Genomic DNA, 6,142 nt, shown 5'->3' with positions numbered 1-6,142 from the left:
TGTGTTTCCCTCCCCCATTAAAGTGGACCCACGTGGGAGCCGCCGTGTCGTGTCTGTGTTTGTTCCGCCGTGCGTGTCTGTCCTGTGCCCCGTGTTCAAGAAGAACACCCCTGCCTTTATTATTTTTTAAGAAGAACAAATACCTTAATCAAAACTTTTCGTAAGGTCACTTGGTTACTCTTAATAGAATCCAGCCCTGGTGCTCATCCCTAGTTTACAAATCTTAAGGAAAATAATTTGCCCCACGCTCAGTCTTGTTTCCAGCTTACTGCCCCAGTACATCATATCTGGTGCAGTGGTTACTGTCCACCTAGATTCTAGACCTCACAGACACTGCAGCTAATAGCCCTCTGAACGTCAGGGGACCCTGTTGACTTGGTATAGTTCCATGTACAACAGTAAGTCTGGGCAGCTGTTTATCTTTGCATCCAGCGCAACACGGGAGTCTTCCCTGGGCTAGCTTTGGGGGCATGATTTCACTTTGGTGCCGCTTTCTGCTCAGCTTTCTCTGTTACAGCCCCGTTTAAACTTGGGTTGGGGCCCTGGGGTGGAGGGTGAGGCGTGGTGTGGAGCTCAATCACAAAGCGCTTTCCTAACTCACACAGGGTTCTGGGTTGGATGCCTGGCTTCATTTTCTGTAGCAATAACAGGCTTCTCTCATAACTAAGAATCTCTGTAGACAAAACCAGAAAGCAGGATGAAGATGGCCAAGGGATTAATTGGGTAGGTATGAGAACGGGGAGCCTGAAGCTTTGGATAGGCTGATGTGGTGGTTGGAATGAGAAATGTCTTCCCATTCTTGGATATTTGAACACTTTGTCCCCAGTCAGTGACACTGTTTGGGGCAACTTTAGGAGGTGTGGCCTTGCTTGATGCAGGCTTTGAGAATTTAAAGTCTCACATCACTTGCTGTTTACTCTCTGTTTTGTGTTTGTGGTTGAGGATGCGAGCTCAGCTGCCTGATCAGACCAACACATCTGTCAGTTGCAGCCACGCCTCTTCAACACAATGGATTCTTATTCTGGCGCAACTGTAAGCTAAATAAACCCTTTCTTCCCCGTAAATTGCCTTTGCCGCGGTATTCATCCCAGCAAGAGAAAAGTAACTGACACAAGTTATAAATGTAGATTCCTTCTCTGCACTTCTGATGGTCTGAAGCTAAGCTCCAGGGAAGCATTGGCAGATTATTGGGAAAACTAGCAACATTACCTCTGCCCCTAGCCCCAGCCCAACCTTTTTTGTGCTTACGGATTGAGGCAGCCTTGGCAGTGATTGAATGTTTTTTTCTTCGCATGATTCTGGTTCCCTTGGAATGGCCTCTCTTTCCCTGATCTCAGCTTCTGCTATACCACCCTGGCTACAGTTTCGGAGCCCGTGAACTATGACGGTCTGTGGTATGTTAGCCCTAGGGGAGATAACACAGCCTACCGACTCATGAGTTACCTGAGTTGGCTTCTGTACAAGACAATCACCTATATAAACAATTCTCGTTAATTAAATGTGCCGGTTTGAAAATATCTAAGGTGGTTTGTTCTCCTGACAGGACTCTGACTAATATATACGTCACGGAAAGGCTCACTAAAACTGTGACATTTGATCAGAGACATAATGCTGATATGTGGGGGAAATATATTCCGGGCAGACAATCAGTGCTAAGCCCTAAGGGGAAATAACAGTGAAAATGGAAAGAGTAATAGCCGAGGCAGTAAGAGAGAAAATACAGCAGATGATTGGTTATCAAGTACCTGTGGGAAGGCTTTGAGGGAGGGGGTGACTGATGAGAGCCTTAAAGTTCAAGGAAAACAATGACGGCTGCTGTACTGACAATCTGTTGTAGGGTCAGGCCTGGTGGCTCAGGCCAGCAAACCCAGCTCCTTGTGAAACTGAGAGAGGAAGATCAAAACATTCAAGGCCATCCTAGGCTACAGAGTGAGTTCAAAGTTAGCCTGGGCCATTTAAAATGAGTTCCTTTCTCAAAATAAAACAAGAAGGGAGATGGGAGTATGGCGTATTGACTGCTTCAGTATTTGGCTATCATGTATGAGGTCGCAGGTTCAACCAGTACCTATTAAAGAAATAAGCCAGACTCAGAAAGACAGATATTAAATGTTTTCTTATACTGCACTAGTTTGTTGAAGTGCTGTGAGAAAACACTGACTGAAAACCAACTTGTTGGGGAGAAAAAAAACATATTTACCTTAGAGGTTTATCTTAGGGTCACTACTGCTGTGATGAAACACCATGGCCAGAGCAACTTGGGAGGAAAGGGTTTATTTACTTCGCTTATGTTTCCTTATCGCTGTTCATCATCAGAACAGGAACTCAAGCAGGACAGGAACCTGGAGGCAGGAACTGATGCAGAGGCCAGGGAGGGCTGCTGCTTTCTGATTTGCTCCTCCTGGCTTATGCAGACTGCTTGCTTTCTTACAGAACCCAGGACTTCCAGCTTAGGGGTGGTGTCATCCAAAATGGATTTGGCATGCTCCCATCAATCACTAATTAAGAAAATGTTCTATAGGCTTGCCTGCAACCCAATCTTAAGGAAGCGTTTTTTCTCACTTGAAGTTACTTCCTCTCAGATGACTCTAGCTTTTGTCAAAGCTCAAGGCTGGAACCTGGAGGCAGGAACTCAGACCAGGCAAGAAGACTGCTTCCTGGTATTGCATTTACGTGGCTTACTTAGTTTGCTTTCTTAAGCACTCCAGGGCCACCTACCCAGGGGTGGCACCACCTACAGCTTGTTAGGACCTCTCACATCGATTATTAATCACGAAAATGTTGCAAGACAATCTATTGGAACTAATTTCTTGGTTGAGGCTTTCTCTTCTAGGTGACTCTAATTTGTGCCAAGTCAACCAAAACTAATCAATACATAACTATACACACACACACCATACAGTATGAAATCAGAAAAGAAACTATTGAAACTACTGTAGGTGAAGAAAGCAAGGAGAGTCAGAGAAGAGCTGTCCAGGGGTGAATATGAGTAACATATAATGATATATATGATGAAAATGTCATAATGAAATTAACTATTTTGTATGAAATTAATAGAAGGCAAGGAAGAGTGTAAGACAGGCAAGCCAGGTAGGAGACCAAGGCAGGGCAGATGGATGACTACCAACCCTCTTAAATCTTAGATATATAAGTCTTTTCTAAGTAAGGCCCATAGTCTAGCAGAATGAAGGCTTCAGGTTTGCCCCACCCTGAGTTTATAATCTAGCTTTGCCATTTACTAGTCACATGACTCTAGGATTTGTTTTCAACCTAGATGAGTCTCAGTTTTTCCTTCATACTTTAAGGGTGGATCAAATGAGACCCCTTCCCCCCCAACGAGTAGTTGACTAAAAGGCTGGAACACAGTAGAAAATGCAGGCAAAGGTACAGCCCAGGGTGTTAGATACTTTCCCCAGGAGCATTCTCCTAAGACGAACAAGAAGCAACTCAAGGAGAGAGTTCTACATTTGCAGGACAGCAGGAATGTCAGATTTGGGTGGGCAGGAATGCTAGTCATGAGAAGCAGCTGTTAGAGCCTCACCACATGACAATGTAATTCAGATTGCAACAAGCAACACTGAGATGCATTTAAAAGGAAAGAAAGAGAGAGAGGGAAAAAGAGAGAGAGAAAGAAAGAAAAAATGTTGTAAGAGTGATATGGGGTGTTCTTCTGTACATGTGTTGCTTTTGTTGGTTAATAAATAAAGCATTTTGGGCCAATGACTTAGCAGAGTAAAGACAGGTTGGAAATCCGAATAGAGATCTACAGAGAGAATAGGGGGAGTCAGGGAGACGCCGTGTACATGCTGATGGAGACAGACACCAGAAACGTAGGTAAGCCACAGCTTTGTGGCCATACACAAATTAACGAAAAATGAGTTAATATGAGATGTAAGAGCTAGCTAAGTATATGCCTCAGCTCTTGGCCAAACAGTGTTGTAATTAATATAGTTTCTGTGTGATTATTTGCGTCTGGGTGACTGTGAAATAAACCAGCAGTCTCTGACTACATAGGAGGGAAAAATAGAAGAAAGGAAGCTTGTTAAAAGATTCAGAGCTGTCAGTCCAAGCAAGAGCAGATGGTAGTTTGCACCCATGTGCCAACAGAGGTAGTAAGTGTTCCTGTTGGTATTGAGCTTTCAAAGTAGAGCCCTTGGGTAGCCAAAGGAAGTGCTAAGAGGGAAGTTCAGTAATGACTTTGGCACTGGGATCCTCTAGTATTAACGTAAAATCTTGCTCTTATTTCCTTCTTTTTTGTTTTTTAAATTTTGATTTTGTGTGCATTGGCCTTTTGCCTGTATGTATGTCTGTGTGAGGGTGCCAGATCTCTTGGACCTGAAGTTACAGAGAGTCGAAAGCTGCCATATGGGTGATAGGACCTGAACCCTGGTCCTCTGGAAGAGCAGCCAATGATCTTCACCACTGGAGTCATCTCTCCAACACGCTCTTATTTCCTTCTTCCAAAGTGAATGAGTGACAATCATTCAAATAGTTTCTGAAAACTGCTTTTAGATCATTTCTACTGTAAAATATCAGGTATAGGACTTTTTTGTGACCATGCTCTAATACAGAATTATGTTTTTCAAAACTATCCCAACACGTTTCAGAATTGATATTTCAAAAAGAGAGAGATGAGTTAAGGAAAACTCCAGAGTTTTTAGTTTGGACTACTGAAAGGGTAAAGTTTAAGGGGGAGGCTGGGCTGGAGAGATGGCTCAGTGGTTAAGAGAAAGTACTGTTCTTGTAGTGAGCCTGAGTCCTCCTCCCAACACCCACTGCAACTGCCTGTACAAGCTCCGGCTCCAGGAAACTGAAAACCCTCTTATGCCCCCAAGGGAACCTGAATTCATGTGTATATACACACAAACACACAATTTAAAAATAAGTAATATTTTTTTTTAAAAAAAAAGAGGGAAGGCTGGGGCTGGAGGGATGGCTCAGAAGTTAAGTGTACTTGCTGCTCTTCCAGAGGACCCAGGTTCAGTTCCCAGTGTTCACGTAGTGGCTAACAACCATCTATTATTCCAGTTCCAGACAATCTAACTCCCTCTTTTGGCCTCCATAGGCACTGCACACATGCAGTACACAGTTTTCCATATAGCAAAATGCCTACACCTATAAAATAAAAAAAAATAAATCTCTATAAAAAATAGGAAAGATTATAGGTTAAACACATTTGGGAGGATATAGCATTTAGGATGTTAGGTTTATAACATTCACTATCCAATTGAGAAAATAAACTGATAGAAATACAATTCTGCAAATCATGAGAAGGGATAGGCAGGGTGAAGAAGCTGCTCATGGGCAGGTGAAATTTGAAGATCATTGGAGTAGAAGATGTCATCTAGGGACAGGAAAAGAAGATGAAGGATTGAGTCATGGATTCTCCAACAGTGCCAGGTTGGGAAGAGGACAAAGAGCCAGCCCTGGAGTCTAAAAGAAAGCATCCAAGCAAAGCAGTAGAGCTACCAGGACTCTATATGTCATGTCTCACCAGGAAAATAAAGATATCGAGGACTGAGAAATGGATTGTGTCAAATGATAAGCAAAATAATACAAAATCAGAGAACTAATTCTTGATTCATCAACATGAAGATTGGTGACCTGGTGGGGGTGGGGATTCTGCAGAGTGGTAGGAGGGGAAGGATCTAACTGGAATGCAGAGAAAAAAAGAATCTAGTAGAAACAATAGAGACAGTGAACATAGACAGTTACTTAGAGGGATGTTGCTGCAAAGAGGACAATAGCCGGTGAGATAAACTAAGTCAAAGTAAACTTAGTTGTTAATCAAAACAGGTGAAATACCACTTTGCCTGTGTGCCAAAGAGATGTTTCCTGAAAGAGTGAAGTGTCTGTAGATAAAAGTGAAGGGCAGATCTTAGGGAGGCGATTCAAGATGAGACACTATCGCCTTCCCTATGGAGAGGGATTAGCTGTAGATAGAGACCCAGATGGTTGATCTACAGTCACAGAAAGGAGGTAGGGAGAGAATGTGATTGCGGGCTGCTGGAGCCTTATCTGCACAGGTTTTCTGGTTGCTTCATTTCCCGCTAGTACAAAGTCCTTAGCAAGAAGTGAGGATAGGAAGGGCAGCAGAGGTTTGAGGAGAGAAAAAAAGCTGGGAAAGATTTGTCTAATAAAGTGA

Source organism: Microtus ochrogaster, chromosome 19, assembly GCF_000317375.1.
Source record: "Microtus ochrogaster isolate Prairie Vole_2 chromosome 19, MicOch1.0, whole genome shotgun sequence".
Lineage (NCBI taxonomy): Eukaryota > Metazoa > Chordata > Mammalia > Rodentia > Cricetidae > Microtus > Microtus ochrogaster.
The sequence above is the reverse complement of the archived record's forward strand: the minus strand, read 5'-3'. Positions refer to the sequence as shown.